The sequence below is a fragment of the Papio anubis genome, chromosome 6 (assembly GCF_008728515.1).
Source record: "Papio anubis isolate 15944 chromosome 6, Panubis1.0, whole genome shotgun sequence".
Taxonomy (NCBI): domain Eukaryota; kingdom Metazoa; phylum Chordata; class Mammalia; order Primates; family Cercopithecidae; genus Papio; species Papio anubis.
The window spans coordinates 40266604-40283726 of NC_044981.1; the positions used below are offsets into that span (position 1 = coordinate 40266604).

General features: G+C 41.5%; 1 protein-coding gene across 4 annotated transcripts in view; it reads right to left on the reverse strand.

The window, feature by feature from the left end:
• Positions 1 to 16292, reverse strand: part of USP49 (ubiquitin specific peptidase 49) — a 109260-nt gene extending 92968 nt beyond the window's left edge. The window contains exons 1-2 of one of the 4 annotated variants that reach the window (XM_021936560.2): positions 16222 to 16292; positions 12703 to 12784 (exon numbers count right to left, since the gene is read on the reverse strand). The gene's annotated coding sequence lies outside the window, so the exon portion shown is untranslated. Of the gene's footprint in view, positions 1 to 7338; positions 7439 to 8161; positions 8981 to 12702; positions 12785 to 14826; positions 15841 to 16221 lie in introns of those variants that run through there. The other 3 variants (XM_009205150.4, XM_031666836.1, XM_021936561.2) reach the window with 3 other exon arrangements.
• Between the last annotated feature and the right edge of the window lie 831 nt (positions 16293 to 17123).

Genomic DNA, 17123 nt, shown 5'->3' on the forward strand with positions numbered 1-17123 from the left:
AAAGAAAATTAAAGGAATCATCAGTCTAGAAATTCCAAACACAAGTATTAAGAGTTCGAGAGGAAGAACAGAAAACGGGGGGCAAGGAGGAAAAGGAAGGGATTGGTTAGAATTTAAGAATTCAGGCTGAGTGCGGTGGCTCATGCCTGTAATCCCAGCACTTTGGGAGGCCGAGGCGGGCGGATCAAGAGGTCTGGAGATGGAGACCATCCTGGCTAACAAGGTGAAACCCCGTCTCTACTAAAAAAATACAAAAATTAGCCAGGCGTGGTGGTGGGTGCCTGTAGTCCCAGCTACTCGGGAGGCTGAGGCAGGAGAATGGTGTGAACCCGGGAGGCAGAGCTTGCAGTAAACGAAGATAGGACCACTGCGCTCCAGCCTGGGAGACAGAGCGAGACTCCGTCTCAAAAAAAAAAAAAAAGAATTCAAGAAAATTTCCCAGAACTGAAAAGTCTGTTACCAAATTGAAAAGGCCCGCCAAGTGTCCAGCATAAAAGACAAAACAAGGCCTAGAATAAGGCTAATTGTATTAAAATTTCAGAACATTTCCAGGGAGGAAAAAAATAGTCAAGAATCAGAAGAACATCATCAGACTTCTCATCAACAGCAACAGAAGCTAGAAGCCAATAGAGTGATGCCTGATAAACTCAGAGAAAATAGAAAATATTCTCTTATCTAGAATTCTATACCCAGGTAAACTATAAATCAAGTATAAAAGAAAATAAAGACATTTTCATATATGCAGAATCCCAAACAAATTTACATCTCATGTACCTTTTTCTCAGGAACTTCTGGGGGACATGCTCCACACAAATTAAAATATAAACAACAAAGGAGAAAGATATCAAGTCCAGGAAAACAGGGGGTTCTCCATAAGAAGGCAAAGGAAATACCCAGGATATGAGGGAAGTAGATCCCAGGATAAAAGCTGGGCAGGTTTAGAAAAGAACCTACACAGATTTTTATTTATTTTATTTATGTTTTATTATTTTATTTTGAGATGGAGTCTCGTTCTGTTGCCCAGGCTGGAGTGCAGTGGTGTGGTCTCAGCTCACTGCAACCTGTCTTCCGGGTTCCAGCAATTCTCCTGCCTCAGCCTCCCAAGCAGCTGGGATTACAGGCGCCTGCCACCACGCCGTATTTTTAGTGGAGATGGGATTTCACCATGTTAGCCAGGCTGATCTCAAACTCCTAACCTCGTGATCCACCCACCTCGGCCTCCCGAAGTGCTAAGATTACAGGTGTGAGCCACCCTGCGCGGCCCCTACACAGATTTTTGTAAGCATAAGCCTACTGCTTAGAAATATGGCATTAAATACCAAAAAAAAAAAAAAAAAAAAGTCTGAGTTTCAAGGCAAAACAAAAGTATTTGGAAAACTCAAATGGTATGTGTGGCTGTCTTTGAAAAAAATTAAGGGCAGGAAATAATGTTTTTGCTGATAGATACTCAAAAGTCATAGTTATAAAACCAGCAAAGAGAAAAAGAAAAGAAGAATGTTTAACATATTATGATGTCACTGGAGAAGGTTCATGGTTTATACCTACGTCAATCACTTAATGAATTAAAATTCCTTTTTCATTCAAACAGATGCTAAACCAAAGTCAAAAGAACAACTTGACTGAATCACATTTCGGTGCGGAATGAAAACACTTAAAAAGTTGTAATGCTTCCTCAGGAAAGGAAAGCACAAATACTACAAGTCTGTTAGAACAAGGCAAGGAGCATGTGGAATCAGAGTCACTTGTTCTTTCCCAAAGACTTAAACTACAGAATAATGATGAGACTCAAATCTGAAACATCTGCTGCCCCACTGTCTCTAAAACCTAAAAAATGACTTCCCAATTAGGATATATGCTTTTCTCTATCTCCAAATATTTAAAAAAGTAAAACACCTATATTTTCTATTGACCTTTTATAGCAAAATGAGGAGTGTCATATGGTATTTTTAAACATAATATCACCTACTACTAATCAATGAGTGTTAAAACCATACTTCTTGTTTTGCTTGACGGCATCAAGGAACAAAAACACACTTATTGATCACATGTTGGGCTCTGCATGGACAGGCACGTAGAAAAGGCATCTAGGGAATCTGTAAGTGAGGAAATAGCTGGACCTGATATTTTTTGATAAGTGATTAATTTTGACCAGGGATTTTTAAAAATTAAACTAAAACACATTCTGGCAAAAACATTTGCTCTCATTTTTTACCATAAAGGAAGACAATGAGAATAGATTAGCAAGGTGGTTTAACTGTAGCATATTCCATAGCTTTCAAGTTGAACGTTAAAAAATTTTTTTTTGTTTCATAGTCTGGAATCAGGAAGAAAATTATACTTTATGCAGTTTATGCTTCTGCATAAAGTATGGTTTTCTTTCCTTTTTAAACTTTGAGAAAATATACTATTCTCTTACAAAACATAATACATACCCAATAGTTCCTCCAGTTAAATAATAATAAAATATTATGTTCATTCTTTCATGCTCATGGATGTACTGACTTAACTTTGTAAAAAGATGCCAAATCTTGGTAAATTAATCTAAATCAAATTATAATCTCAATAATCAAAATTATAACAGGACATTTTGGGGAGGGAGGAAATTAGAAAAACTAAATCTAAACTATTTATGAAAAAAAAAAGATCTACAGATAGTTATATCAATTTTGAAAAAAAAAGCAAAGAGAGGGAATCCATCCTGCCATGTCTTAATAAACACTAGAAAGGCACAGTAATAAATATGATATGGTACAAGATCTCATCTAGGGTGTGTCTGGAAATGCATGGGACATCATGGATGTCACAATGACAGGGCAACACTACTGACACTGAGTGGACAGGCCCTGCAGTGCTAAACATACCTACTCTACTAACTGTGCCCCCTTTAAGAAACTTCGAGATAAATACACCAATGAGATAGAATAGAAAGGTGAGAAACTTGATTTACAATAAGGATGTTACTACAAATCAACTGGAAAGTTCAGCTAGTTTAGTAGATGGTATTGGGAAATAAAAAAAAAATAAGGCTGGATCCAACTTATACCACATCTAAAGATTGCTCCATATACATTAAAAACTTAAGGGGAAATGTAAAGCCATAAAGCTAAAAGAAATTTAGGGAGACAATCTGGATGATCTAAGTCTAAGAAGCAGTAATAAGGCAAATACAGTAGGCTAAAAAATGATGGATGTGTCTATATCAAAATCAAGAATTTCCATTCAATAGAGAACACCAAGCAGCCACGCATGGTGGCTCACGTCTGTAATCCCAGCACTTTGGGAGTCCGAGGCGGGCAGATCACGAGGTCAGGAGATCAAGGCCATCCTGGCTAACACGGTGAAACCCCGTCTCTACTAAAAATACAAAAAATTAACTGGGTGTGGTGGCACACGCCTGTAGTCCCAGCTACTCAGGAGGCTGAGGCAGGAGACTTGCTTGAACCCAGGAAGCAGAAGTTGCAGTGAGCCAAGATCATACCACTATACTCCAACCTGGGCAACAGAGCAAGACTCCGTCTCAAAAAAAACAAAAAACAAAAAACAAAAAACACCTAGGCAAAGTTAATAGATGACACCCCAGAAGATGATATTTATATGGTCCAAAACCAACCAGGGATTTAAGAAATATTATATATATTAAGGAGTTCTATAAATCAACAAGAAAAATACAGGAAACAAAGGATATGAAGAAGCAAAGGAAAATGGCTAACTAGAATTGAAGAAATTATTAAACTCGCTGGTAACTAGAAATAAAAATTAAACAGCCTAGCCAACATGGCAAAACCCTGTCTCTACTAAAACTACAAAAAAATTAGCTGAGTGTGGGGGCACACGCCTGTAATCCCAGCTACTCGGGAGGCTGAGGCAGGAGAACTGCTTGAACCCAGGAGATGGAGGTTGCAGTGAGCTGAGATTGCACCACTGCACTCCAGCCTGGGAGAGTGAGACTGTCTCAAAAACAAACAAAAAAAAGGGCCGGGCACAGTGGCTCACGCTTGTAATCCCAGTACTTTGGGAGACCAAGGCAGGTGGATCACCTGAGGTCAGGCAGGAGTTCGAAACCAGCCTGGCCATCATGGTGAAACTCCATCTCTACTAAAATTAACCAGGTATGGTGGCACACGCCTGTAATCCCAGCTACACGGGAGGCTGAGGCAGGAGAATAGCTTTAACCCAGGAGGCAGAGGTTGCAGTGAGCCGAGATCGTGCCACTGCACTCCAGTCTGGGTGACAGAGTGAGACTCCATCTCAAAATAAATAAATAAATAAACAAAATAAAAATTAAAATGAGACATTACTAAAAGGCCACAATTAGAAATGTGGACAATACCAAGTGTTGGGGGGGCGGTTATAGAAACACAATGCTTGTTGTTATAAGCTTATATAACCATTCAACAGCCTCATAGTACTTATGCCGCAATGCTACTCCTGGGTCTGTGTCCCTGAGAATTCTCAAACATGTCCATAATGGACATGTGCAAGACTGTTACCGGTAGCATTGTTTACGGTAGCCTAGGTGCCCATCACTATGGGAATGGATGCACACCACAGAATACTATGTTGCAGCTAGAAGCAATTAGCTAAATCTACATCCACATGAACAGTTTTTTTTTGTTTTGTTTTGGTCTTTTTGAGACAGAGTCTCACCCTCAGCCTGGAGTGCAGTGGTGCAATCTTGGTTCACTGCAACCTCCGCCTGCTGGGTTCAGGCAATTCTCCTGCCTCAGCCTCCCGAGTAGCTGGGACCACAGGCGCGTACCACCACACCCAGCTAATTTTTTGTATTTTTACTAGAGACGTGGTTTCACCATGCTGGCCAGGCTGGTTTCGAACTCCTGACCTCGTGATCTGCCCGCCTCAGCCTCCCAAAGTGCTGGGATTACAGGCGTGAGCCACCATGCCCGGCCCATACATAGCTCTTAAAATATAGTGCTCACTGAAAAAAGTAAAAACCAGAGTAAGATCTACAGCATTTCTACAAGGAGAATTCTATAGCCAAATTCTACAACAGTGTAGTATAATGAGCAATTTTGTAATTAAAAATATATATACCAAAAGAATCAGTAAGTATTTTACAAAGATGCATACACAATCGAGGACATACCAAACACATTAGAGAGTGTGACTGTGAGGTGGGGAGGAAAATAGACATGGGAATGAGGGCTGAACAGAGAGCCTTTGAACACCAATGCTATACTGTACCCAAATTATAGGAGTATGAAGTCCAAATTCAGAATAATATTTTTCATTCATGCATACATTAATTTATTCCATAAAAACTTATTGAACACCTCTTAAGTGCCAAGAACTCTGCTTAAACAGAAACTTCTTACTTCTGCTGAAGGCATTTTTTTAAGTCAGATATGTTTTAATTGGAAGTGGAAGGGAAAAATAATTTACAGTAGTATATAATATATACTAAAAAATGAGAAACTCGCCGTCCTTAAAATGTTTTACAAAACTTTTTTCATCAAATAGAAATGTACCTTGAAGTTGTTTAAATGACAAAGTTAAATGAAAAATCAAAATACAAAAAGAACTCTATAAGTCCAACGTAAATTAGACAGCCACATCTCAATCCACAGATAAAATGCCTTTCCTCATGGCTTTCAGTGGTGAAACAACTACTTTTTGGAGGATAAGTTTTTTCTACTTTATTTGTCCTATGTAACGCCCTCACTCCGCACCCGACAATATTTCAACTGCTCAGGAACACTTCTCACCACATTTCTGTTTTCTAAAAGATTTCACAAGCAGACTGTTGGCTGCCAACGTAGGTGTTGTAGTTAATATGCTCATTACGCCATGCTGCTAACAAAAACTGATTAACGTATTCAGTGTAGAGTGACATGTCTATTCCATATTCCCTGGGCACTGAGAATAACATTTAAAAAAAAAAAATTACCTGTTCACCCTTTTTTAGATGTCTCCTAATGAAAGGCCACAAGTTCCAAATGTTAGCTAGTATACATGATAATACTGGTAAAGGAAAATAATAGCAACCTGTAGTAGGACAACATCTGCCTATAAGGCTCTAAAATTGCAATACTTCAATATTTCAGATTTAGATTACTGAGTGCCAGCACACAATCATATCTTACTATAACCTTGAACTCCTGGGCTCAAGCAATCACTCCCACTCAGGTGGATCACTTGAGGTCAGGACTTCAAGATCAACCTGACCAACAAGGCGAAATCTTGTCTCTACTAAAAATACAAAAATTAGCCAGGCGTGGTGGCACGCACCTGTAGTCCCAGCAACTGAGGAGGCTGAGGCAGAACGGCTTGAAGCCGGCAGGTGGAAGCTGCAGTGAGCCAAGATCGCGCTACTGCACTCCAGCCTGGGGGACAGAGTGAGACTTCGCCTCAGGAAAAAAAAAAAAAAAAAAAAAAGAGAGATTTTCCCACCTGGGCCTCCCAGTGTGCTGGGATAACAAGGTAAACTACACACTGGGCCCAATTTGGGATTTTCAGTATGAAGTAGACAATGAGGCCACTCACAGATGAGACTGATGTCTTCATTAAAGCACACTTACCTTTCACTTGAAATGCACTGTTATAAGCTCTTCAAGTTATGTCACACATTCCTTTTTTTTTTTTTTTTTTTTAAAGACGGAGTCTCGCTCTGGAGTACAGTGGCTCCATCCCGGCTCACTGCAAGCTCCGCCTCCCGGGTTCACGCCATTCTCCTGCCTCAGCCTCCCGAGTAGCTGGGACTACAGGCACCCGCCACCACAACTGGCTAATTTTTTGTATTTTTAGTAGAGATGGGGTTTCACCATGTTGGCCAGGATGGTCTCGATCTCCTGACCTCGTGATCCGCCCATCTCAGCCTCCCAAAGTGCTGGGATTACAGGCGTGAGCCACCATGCCCGGCTGTTATGTCACACATTTCTAAAATATTTATTTTAAGAGTAGATTCAATTCCACAGTGATATGTTTGCTCTCATCTTTACTTATAAGACCCCTCCTCTAATCAGTTGACCATATTTTACTTTTTTATATGAATGTTTTTAACCTGACCTTTGACCTCTTTTAGATACAAGCATGCAATCAGTGTATAGCCATAAGCATCCAATTGATACAGCTGATTGTATCAGAACATAAAAAAGGAGAGTGAAAGATGTAAATGTTAGCAGTGACCATCTATAGGGATATTCTTGGCATTCTGATTTATAAAAACATAACATTAATACAGTCCTACATACTCTATGAATGCCTACATAAATGAGATGACCTCTGTTCATAAATGCTGATTCGCTGTCAAGGGCTAGATGTCTATGATCATAAAGCAATTAGCAATGACGGCTGAACTGAGCAGTTCATACATTTTCTTACCTGATTTTCTTTGTGGCTACCTCCAATTTTTGTCAAGTAGAATCTAATTAGCTTTAACAGGGACTTTGACCTTATTGTCCTGATAAGTTAGTATCCATAACTGCAAAAATAAGTACCATAAATTACCTGGCATTCTAGAAAGGTCTGGGCTCAAAACTGATAAATCAAGGCCGGCCATGGTGGCTCACGCCTGTAATCCCAGCACTTTGGGAGGCTGAGGCAGGCAGATCACCTGAGGTCAGCAGTTTGAGACCAACCTGGCCAACATGGCAAAACTCCATCTCTACTAAAAATACAAAAAATTAGCCAGGCGTGGAGGTGCATGCCTGTAGTTCTGGCTACCCTGGGGGCTGAGACAGGAGAATCACTTGAACCCGGGAGATGAAGGTTGCAGTGAGCCGAGATCGCATCACTGCACTCCAGCCTGGGCCACAGAGTGAGACTCCGTCTCAAAAAAAGCTGATAAATCAGTAAACCCCTATCTACTCTTCCTTTCATTTTCAACTACAATTTATATCTACAAAACAAATTGATCCTTAAAGACTTTATTTCAAAGTCAAAGCTCTTGCTATTTTAATGCACCCACATGGTCCATCCAAGTGAGCACATGACATATCCTACACATCTTTCCCATGTTAGAGACTAAAAGACAGAGCAGGAGGCACGAAAGAGCAGGACACCAATGCGACAAAATGCTAAAGCCAAGCTATAAATTATCTTTTTGCCATTCTCTGCTGCATTTTGAAAAAGCTAACACATAAGCAGAGCCTATCCTTCCTTTGGAAAGATACGAGCATCATACAAAAGTATCCTTCTAACTCACTAGCAACAGTGCTGCCCTCCCATCTTTCACACAACTTGCCCAGCAAGAGAAGCACTGCTGGGTTCTAAAGACAATGACTGAAAGCTCTGTATTCTGATGATGGGAGGGAGCAGTGAAGACCAGCTTCCTGGGCTCTAAACTATGCCAGACTGCCGTGCTAATCCTCCCTAAATCCCACGACACAACGTTTCGGTGGGGGTGGGAACAGGATAGAAAACAATCCAAAACTGAATCAAGAACAGTAGCTCTGGGTTACGGAGGTCATAACATTCCTATTTGAATGAGGGTAGGGGATAATGGAGTGGGGCAAAGATATAGACAAAAGCCTTTAAAACATATCTTTAAAAATACAAAAGAAAAATGAATTTTATTCCTGATCCTTCTGATGTGCTAACCAACATCTGCCCCCAATCATTTGCCAGCCCTGGCTGCATAGAAGGCACAGAGTAGCAGACATTTTCACACAGTAAAGCTGGAAGAGATGCTACTAGAGTGTAAATCACTAATTAGCTCAATAAAAGACAAAGAGAGAAAATACCTGTCACAGAATGCTGTTTACAACTTGACATATAATAAAAAACCCTGAAAATTTCAGGAGAATGCCTTACTTTCCAGACTTCTATTAACATGTGAATGGAAAAGGGATAGTATTATAGTCTTTAAAAATAGCCCATATCTCCAAAACAATAACTAGAAAGAATGCTTTTCCAAACAATCTGTAATTTTTTCATCCTTATGAAAGGGGTGTGTTTTTAATTATTACAATCAGCTTTTGTTTTGTTTTGTTTTTTGTTTTTTTTGAGATGGAGTGTCACTCTGTCATCCAGGCTGGAATGGAGTGGCACAATCTTAGCTCACTGCAACCTCCGCCTCCCAGGTTCAAGCAAATCATGTTCCTCAACCACCCAAGTAGCTGGGATTACGGCATACACCACCATGCCCAGCTAATTTTTGTATTTTTAGTAGAGACAGGATTTCACCATGTTGGCCAGCCTGGTCTCGAACTTCTGGCCTCAAGTGATCCAACTGCCTCGGCCTCTCAAAGTGCTGGGATAACAGGTGTGAGCCACTGTGCCTGGCCTATAATCAGCTTTAACAAGGAGTTATATTTCATAGCTTTGATAATTGCTTAAAGAGGGGGGGGAAGGAAAAGAAGCCCACAAATGCCATTTTTTTGTTTGTTTGTTTTGTTTTGAGACAGAGTTTCACTCTTGTTGCCCAGGCTGGAGTACAATGGCACAATCTCGGCTCACTGCAACCTCTGCCTGCCTGGTTCAAGCAATTCTCTGGCCTCAGCCTCCCGAGTAGCTGGGATTACAGGCAACCACCACCATGCCCGTCTAATTTTGTATTTTTAGTAGAGACGGGGTTTCTCCATGCTGGTCAGGCTGGTCTCGAACTCACAAACTCAGGTGATCCACCTGCCTGCCTCAGCCTCCCAAAGTGCTGGGATTACAGGTGTGAGCCACCGCGCCCAGCCACAAGTGCCGTATTTTGCATTTGTCAGAATACAGTTAATATTCCTTCCACTTAAACTGAGGATCCCCTTCAGGTCACAAGTTTATCGAATAGACAGGCCATCATTTTAATGAAGATTAAATGACCGGAAAGGAGTCAGTTAAATTTCCTTATGTGACAACAACAGAAAAGACTCCCAAAATTTAAGTTTATTTGGGGGGAAGGTAATAAAATATTAAGATACTTCCATTTATCCCCTCATCATATGGCAAACCTATTTGTATTAATCCCAAGCAATGTTCTTTTTTTTTTTTTTTTTTTTTTTTTGAGACAGAGTCTTGCTCTGTTGACCAGGCTGGAGTGCAGTGGCTTGATCTCAGCTCACTGCAACCTCTGTCTCCCAGGTTCAAGCAATTCTCCTGCCTCAGTCTCCTGAGTAGCTGGGATTACAGGCACGTGCCACCACGTCTGGCTAATTTTTGTATTTTTAGTAAAGGTGGGGTTTTACCATGTTGGCCAGGCTGTTCTCAAACTCCTGGCCCCAAGGGATCCACCTGCCTCAGCCTCCCAAAGTGCTAGGATTACAGGTGTGAGCCACCGCACCCAGCCAACCAATATTCTTAAAGCAATACATTTTTCACTTTGATCTTTTCCAGCTCCTTGAAGCTACATAAGAGTCTTTAAAATATGTATTTCACCTAAATATTTCTTGGTTGTGGTGTTGAAAGGCCCCATGGCTCCTGTTTCTCACACAATAATCACCCATACCTCCATAGCTAGCATGTCCTGAGGACACATCCGTACATGAGCACACATGTCACATGCTAAGGAGGTTCCCAACAGACGGGTACACTATGATAGAGTTTCTTCTAATGGGAAAGACCTGAAAACCCATCATTCACAAGTAAAAGAATCTCAGAATGTACTGGAGACAAGACCATAAAAACACAAAGTCCATTCTAAACCCAATCTTGAGATTCCTTTGCTTCAAGTATTTGACTGAAATCAAATACAAACTAAACTTTCTGAAATACTCAAAACATTCTCCCCTTTTCTTCTTTAAAATTAAGGTCTTCATATGCATCTTCTTCAATCTGACTTGTTTAAAAATACTCAAGTTAGAGAAAATGATAAAGCAAATGGGGCAAAATGAAAAAAAATTGGTAAAACTGAGTAATGGTATACAGAATTTCTTGTATCATTTTTGCAACTTTTCCATACATTTAAAAAATTGTAATCAACAGCCACCAAAAAATAGAGTATTAACAACAGAAGTTCTCTCATAGGGCTGTTTCAAGTTTCAAACAATTCACATACTCAGTTAATGCTGGACACCTAGTAAACACTCAGTAATTGTTAATTATTTTTTTAAATGAGTGGATCAGTTGGGCACGGTGGCTTACGCCTGTAATCCTAACACTTTGGGAGATCACTTGAGGTCACGAGTTCGAGGTCAGAAGTTTGAGAGCAGCCTGGCCAACAAGGTGAAACTCCGTCTCTACTAAAAATATAAAAACTTGTCTGGGTTTGGTGGTGGGTACCTGTAATCCCATCTACTAGGGAGGCTGTGGCAGAAGAATCACTTGAACCTGGGAGGCGGAAGTTGTAGTGAGCCAAGGTGGCGTCACTGCACTCCAGCCTAAGCTACAGAGCAGTACTCCATCTCAAAAAAAAAAAAAAGACTGGATCAATTTACTTAACCAGTTAAAGTATAGGGGAGCCAGGCACAGTGGCTCACACCTGTAATACCAGCACTTCGGGAGGTTAAGGTGGGCGGATCGCTTGACCCCAGGAGTTCGAGACAAGCCTGGGCAACATGGTAAAACCTTGTCTCTACAAAAAATACAAAAATTATCCAGGTGTGATGACGCGTATCTGTAGTCCCAGAGAGGTACAGGCTGCAGTGAGCTTACATGGCGCCACTGCATTCGCCTGGGCGAAAGAGCGAGATTCTGTCTCAAAAATAATAATAACAATAATAATGTATGGGGGAATTGGTATATCACTTAGGCACACATAAAGAGAAAATAGTAAAAAAATAGTGAGGGTATAAACAGGTATTGCTTATGGATATTTGCACTGAAATCTGAAGTCAGAAAAAAATTCATTTTTCTTCAAACAACAATAATCTTTCAACTGTAAACATGTCATAGTATACAACAAGTCCAGGGCAGTTTTCTGGATGCATAATCTGCAATGCAATAAGGCATTTTTTACTGGTGTGGGGTTGTTTTGTAAATACAATTTTGGAATGAAAAAATAGAAGCATGCAAGAACCTCGATGTAATCTTTACATTATACATAATCATTATGGTGTTTACCCCAGGTTCCCCATCTAGAAAGGAACTGATAAAAGGTTAGTAACAGGACTACAGGAATAATTTTTAAAGATTGGCAAACAAGACTTGTTAAGTGTTGAATCTGAAGAAGAGCATGGTGAGGGAGAACTTCACAACAGGCAAACCAGAGGTAAAACCAAAGCACAGACTCTGCTGGCAAAATGCAAAGGTTGGAATCCCATCCCACCACTTAGAACTCTAACTTTTGAACTAAAATAAAGCTTAAATGTATCACTGGGTTACTATTTAACAAAATATTATTTTGTATTATTTGTATTATTTGTAATATAAGATAATTAACTACCAAATAAATAGTTGCAGGAATGTCTAAGTAAAACCTTGGACGAACCATTTAATCTCAAGGACACTCTATTTCATCACCTGTAAAATGAGAATAGTAATAGTACCTACCTCATAGGATTGCCATTGAGGAGTATACAAGTTACAATTTGCAGTGCTTACAGAAGAATCTGGCACAAAAGCATTATATGTGTGCTGGTTACTATTACTAAGCTTATGAAGAACTAAGGTCTTATAAATACAAAAGTACACAGATTTTTTTACTCAAAAATTGAGAATGGGGCAAGAGGAAACAAACAAATATATAGCATTAAGCATGTGCTGGTTAGAGGGAAGGCAGACTCTCCTGATAGATAAATTATTAAATGCTTGCAAAGATTATCTAGAGGTTACCACATTACTGCTGAAGATTTGTTTTAAAAAATAGGATAAATTTTTATCTACCTGGAATTATTTAAGTGGGATATTGACTGGAGTTGCTGGATAAACTAGAGGTCCTTTCAAGGTCTCTTCCCATCCAAAGAATCTACAATTAACCAGGAAAACATTTAATTATGTACAACCTAACAAATCTAAAAATATAAATTTAAAAGCTTTTGCTTAGCAAATAAGATTATAACCAAAATAAAGTTAAATCGGGTAGAACTGTACTTGACGAACAAATGAAAATAAAGCTTAAATTTATCATTGGAGTCCTTATTGATAAACAGCATTATCTCAATTTTTAAAAATCCATTTTCAGTTTTAGAAATAGCGACTGAGAAATAACCATTGACAATGAGGCTCTGGTTTAGCACACTAAGGCCGTTGCATACAGAAACAAAAGGCAGGACTCACTCTTTCCCTTGGCTGATCTCACAGTTTATATTTTCTTCTTTACCAATATCAAATAAGTCTATAATCGTTTATATAAAAATACTGAGCATAAAACAATTACAATTACATTATAAACATGGCAATACCATACAGAGTACATCCTACTACTAATGCCAGCCCAAACACATCTATAAAGAGAATATGCACACACATCTCACTGAAACAAGTGCCTCATATTAAAGTTACTCTTCATCTTGAAAGTCAACTTATCAAACTAATCCTTTTAAAATGTAGTGGCAAAAATAGTAATTTTTACCAAAATCCTCTGTTAAATTGCTAAATACATCTAGTCACCTTGAACACTTGCTTAATACAATCCAGGAAACAAACCATAAACTAAATACTATGCCACTAACACAGTAGCTGAATGTAGAAAGTTTTCTAAATTATTCATATACATTAATAACCATTGTTGCTCAAATCCACAAATCAAAATATAATCTTTGTTAACTATTATGAATGTCATAAACCTAATCTTTGCTCTTTATACAAACACCAGCAAAAGAGTGTCAATCCAAAATTTATACAACTTTGAAAAAAAAAGTCTCTTTGTGCATCTGAGTGTACATAATGAAATAACCCAACAAGATTCTCAACAACTGTTTGCATTTTTCCCTAAGTAAATTATATGCTATCCTTTGGCACCATCAAATGCAAAACAAATATTCATTCATATTCTTAGCTAAATGTAAAAGCTTCTGAATAAAATCATTAAAACAAAATTCTAAGAATAATTCAAATTTTGCCCCAAATTTCTTATCTTCCTTTTCATTTCTAAAGGTGTCTTAAAAATCAAAAGCTTCTAGAAAATTAGTATTAATCTGGCCTTCTTTATTCACAATCATAAAACACGAAAGGCAGTGGAGCTGTCCAAAGACCCAGCATGCAATATTATCTTGTAGAGATGTTTTTCCATCAAAATTACTCATAAATTTATTTACCGTAAAAAATAAGTCTGCCACTCTAAAATCCTCCACTACTCTACAATTCTCTCTTTCTTTATTCCATTTTGTTAAATGGGTGGGTTACCAACTACAGCATGAAACGTCCCACACAAAGCTAAAGGCAGCTCAGGAACTCAAAGCCCTCAGCTCTGATTTAAATCTCTCCCCCAGTAAACTTCCTTGGTTGGTTATTTGCCTTTCTCTGAAATGACTTCTTAACATTCTCCAGCCACTGAAAACGATAAGCAGAAACCTGGTTGATTAATCATCTTTCTCTATCCCAACAACAGTGTGTTCTCCGTGGAAAATGAAAATGCTGTCCATAAAACACAGCCCAGCACTTGTCAGGTACAGCACTCCTACAACACCAGAACTATCACATCACTCGAGTACACTCTAAATAAGCACACCCTTTCCCCGCATTATCACAACACTAGTGAAATGCAGAGGTTTTCAACACCCAGAGTTTACGCTTTATCACCCATACAAGAAAAAAATCAAATCAAAATGAGTCTCATTTCTTCAAAGTGGACAGGAAACTCAAATCAAAAGCAATGAAGGGTGGAAGTGGATTCAAGATTCCTTGAAGAGAGAAAGAGGTTTCTGGAATTTCCTACTTTTAGGGACAAAAGGATGGACAGTTTCAACACACAGTTCTCTCCTCAACAAAGAATTCCTTTCCTGCACCCCCCACCTCTGCCCTTACTTTTTAGTCTTTACCCCTGTCTCTAGGTCCCCTTTCACTCACCATGGTTCCTTCTCTTCTGCACCAAAGGCTCTCTTACACTTGATCTTTCACTATAGCATTTCTGCCCTGACCCTTGCAGACCTTCTGGAGCAACTCCCCACAACACGCACATTCGATTCCCACCCCCGTGCAGTCTACCCCCGTTCTACATTCATCAGGACTCCCCGAGCTTCCCTTAGCCCCCTTCTCTTCCCTTACTCCCCATCTCATCCTTTAAATCCTGGGGCCCATCTCTTCCTGCTCCTCTCACCATTTGTTTTTAGCCTTGTCTCTTCACCTCACTGTTTTCACCTTGGATCTTGCTGAACCTCTACAATTAACGTAATTCCCCAGTTATCCTGGTTCCAGATGGCCATCACTTCTTACACCCTAACTCTAGTCTCCTTTCAGCTTTTCTGCTCCCAGAATTGTCCTACAGACACCCATCTCTTATCTGTTTCCCTTGGCCCTTCCACCACACTCTTATTCCGGACTCCACCTGGTTCCAATCCAGGTCTCATTTGCCCCCCCTCGCTTTACAGAATTTACATCCATCGCCCACCCACTAACCCATTCCTTTCTCAGAACCTCGCCAGCAGTTCCCACCACACTGCTGGTCCTAGTCCTTCAGCTCATCTCGCTCCGCACTAGTTCACACCCTTGTCACGTCTGGCTCTTAATCACTCTCTCTTTCCTACTCCCAACTATTACCCCAGCTCTGCCCCTCCTTGTCTTCCACTTCCAACACTTACCCCGGTACCCCTCACCCCAACACCACCCCCTACGAAGCTTTCCCCTTCAAACCCCTGCTCTTACACCTAACCCCACGATCCCTTTTCCCAGCCCTAACCTCATTCCCTGCCCGGCTTCCTTAACGCCCACCACCCTGGCTTTTGCCTCCTTCCTACCTCCTTGGCTGGCTTTTTCTCACTCCTCCTCTCCCTGGCTTCTAACCCTTTCTCCCCTTAATCCTCCTCATCTCATTCTCAACCCGGTTCCCCCCATCGCCCCCAAGCCTTCCTTTCCCTCTCCCTTCAAGGCTTTTGCCCCAACCCAGCCGTCGCCCACCCCGCCAAAATAAGACGCCGGAGCGCCCCGACTCCCGGCTCTCGCTTCCCGCCGCCCCCGCCCTGGGCGCCCCCAGCCCGCCGGCGCCGCGGTCCCGCCCCCTACCGCAGCTCCTCCCGCCCGCAAGGCGCGCGCTGCCTTTGTCGCCCCTCACCCGGTGTGTGAGGATTTTGCTTCTTTAAAGGGGAGGGCTAGTGAGCCGGAGACTCCTATCCCCGCCTCCGAGTCTTAGAATGGGCTCCCTGGCCGTCGCGGCCTCCCCGGCCCCCGTCCCCCCTACCCCCTGGAGCTACCCACTTTGCCGCCTCCCCACCGCCTCCGTCCCCTCCCCCGGCCCCCTCTATTTACCGCCATCATCAGCACGCGCGAGCTGTCACCAGGGCGCGAGACAACCGAACGCGGCCCCGCCCCCTGCCCGCCTATTGGCCCGCCCGCTGGAGCCCCGCCCCTGGGGCCCTGCATTGCGCCAACGGCGCAGCGCTGGGCCGCGACCCCGGCACCGGCACCCTTTCCGAGGGTTCGCGCCGCAGGCGCAAAGTTTAGGGTCAGCCACAAACGCGCGGCCGCTTTGAGCTTGGCGTAAGGGGCGGCGGCGTAGGGGGGCGTTGTGAATGGCTGGTCGAAGTTTGGTTGAAGCACAGGAGGGTAAATAAGAAGGTTTCCAGACAAAGAGACTCTTAAAGGTACAGACTATTATGTCTGTCCCTCCTACTTAAAGGGCCAGAGACGCTCCCGAGCCCATCTCCGCCCCCTTCTTCCCGGGGAACTGTAAAGGTATTTTACATGAGTTTCCCATACTTTTTTGGGTTCACCTTTAACACCTCTCCCCACTGCGAAGGACAAAGGCTTTCTCACTATTCCGTCCATATGTTTTGTTTTGTTCTGTTAAAAGACGTTATTTCTGTGTTGTTCCTAAAGCAGCAGCCCGCAAACCGTGGGGTTTCCGGAGGCAGCAGCAAAAGTTACTATTGGCTCCCAGGCGGGCGAGCACGTGTCTGGCTTTTGCCACTGATGACCCAAGAGAGATTCAGCTGTTTTATGGAAATTTCCAAGTTAGAGGATCGCTGCCGGAACTGATGAAGTTCAGCAAATTGTAGAGCTTGGGAAGTAAACCAGACTGAGTTGGTACTGGTCCTAAGGACTTCTTTCTGGAGGGATGGGGATGGACACCGTTGGGAAACAGAACAGCACCTAAGCTACAAAAGGCTTGGTTCCTAAGCAGTCTCGTAGGTGCACTGTCTTGAAACTAC